Source organism: Chinchilla lanigera, unplaced genomic scaffold, assembly GCF_000276665.1.
Source record: "Chinchilla lanigera isolate Chin_1 unplaced genomic scaffold, ChiLan1.0 scaffold00142, whole genome shotgun sequence".
Classification (NCBI taxonomy): domain Eukaryota; kingdom Metazoa; phylum Chordata; class Mammalia; order Rodentia; family Chinchillidae; genus Chinchilla; species Chinchilla lanigera.
This window is the reverse complement of record NW_004955543.1, coordinates 2,216,241-2,216,748: the sequence shown is the minus strand read 5'-3', so window position 1 is coordinate 2,216,748 and position 508 is coordinate 2,216,241.

Below are 508 nucleotides of genomic sequence, written 5' to 3'. Positions count from 1 at the left end.
AGGAAACCCACAGACTAAAGGTCAAAGGATGGAAAACAATCCTTCATGCAACAGGAACCCAGAAAAAAGCAGGGGTAGCTATTCTGTTTGCAGACCATGTAAACTTCAAACCGACAATAATCAAAAGAGATAAAGAAGGTCACTGACCTCTTTTGATATGTCCTGTCCTTGAACCTTTAATGATAGCACTTGCAGGTTGCTTAGCGGGCTTTAAGCCCAGTGCTCCATATCAGCATCAGCCATTCTTGATAAGTATATCAGATGAGTAAAAATAGTGTGATGGCTGTATTAAAACTGCAGAAGCATGTGCTCAAGCCTATATTTGTCACCTAATGCTCCTTCTGCCCGATTACCACTTCTTATGAAGTAGGATGTCTTCAAAACTGGTCATCCAATGTGGCCATAAAATGAAGCTCTCCTTAATATAACAATAATGAACACTATCCTGAAGAAACAATCCCAGAATATTAAAGGGATTTTCTCAAAGGTGCATAGCTAGTAACAGAAG